This window comes from Myotis brandtii, unplaced genomic scaffold (assembly GCF_000412655.1).
Source record: "Myotis brandtii unplaced genomic scaffold, ASM41265v1 scaffold13, whole genome shotgun sequence".
NCBI classification, from domain to species: Eukaryota; Metazoa; Chordata; class Mammalia; order Chiroptera; family Vespertilionidae; genus Myotis; species Myotis brandtii.
The window spans coordinates 141,211-142,192 of NW_005354595.1; positions in this window are offsets into that span (position 1 = coordinate 141,211).

Genomic DNA, 982 nt, shown 5'->3' on the forward strand with positions numbered 1-982 from the left:
TTAGAGTGTTGTCCTAATATGCCAAGGTTTCAGGTTCGATTCCTGGTCAGGGCACATACAAGAATCGACCAATGAATGCATAGATAAGTAGAACAAATTGAGGTTTCTCTCTCTCCCTTCCTCTCTCTCTCTCTCTAAAATCAATAATAAACACACAAATAGAGATTGTGCAGAGTTGAGTGGGGAGCCAAGATTTAAAAATAAAAAATAAAAAAAACAGGGTAAGGGATCTGAATTGGTCACTAAAGCAAGGGGAGGGTGGTCAAAGCAAGTGTCAATGGTGAAGAAAAGAGCCAGGGTTCAAGAACCAGGACAACATGTCCAGCAAAGAAGCCTCTGATGATCCTGAGCAGTGTCTTGAGGCAGGGGAGGACCGGGGATGCCACTGTGAACCAGTGTGCTTGCTGGGGTGGATGCGTGGAATGGTCAGGATGGTCAGAATCTGCTGTTCGGGAAGGCTTCTCTGAGCTCGCTGGGGGAATTTGGACAGGGGAAATGACTTTTCAGAATTGCTCTCTGACCCATCTACATAATTTGTTCAAAGTAAGCAACTCATTGTCAGAAGGCAGGATGCTTTCTTGGCCTAGATATGCTCCCTCAGGAAGAATGCGGCCAGCAAAAGGATCTTCCTCTCCCTCTTAATTTAAACTTTTTATTTTAGAATACTTTTAGATTTACTGAAAAGTTGCAAAGATAGTACAGTGTCCTCATATGCTCCTCACCCAGAGTTAAGGTACATTTGTCACAACTAAGGAGCAACACTGGGACATTACTATTAACATCCACACTATATAATGCAGCAGTAAAAAAGGAATTAGAGCTTCATGTATCAGGAGGTCTATGATAAATTAAAAAGGCAAGTGCAAAAAAAAAAGATTAAAAAATAAATAAGCTGTAACCGGTTTGGCTCAGTGGATAGAGCGTTGGCTTGCGGACTGAAAGGTCCCAGGTTTGATTCTGGTCAATGGCATGTACCTTGGTT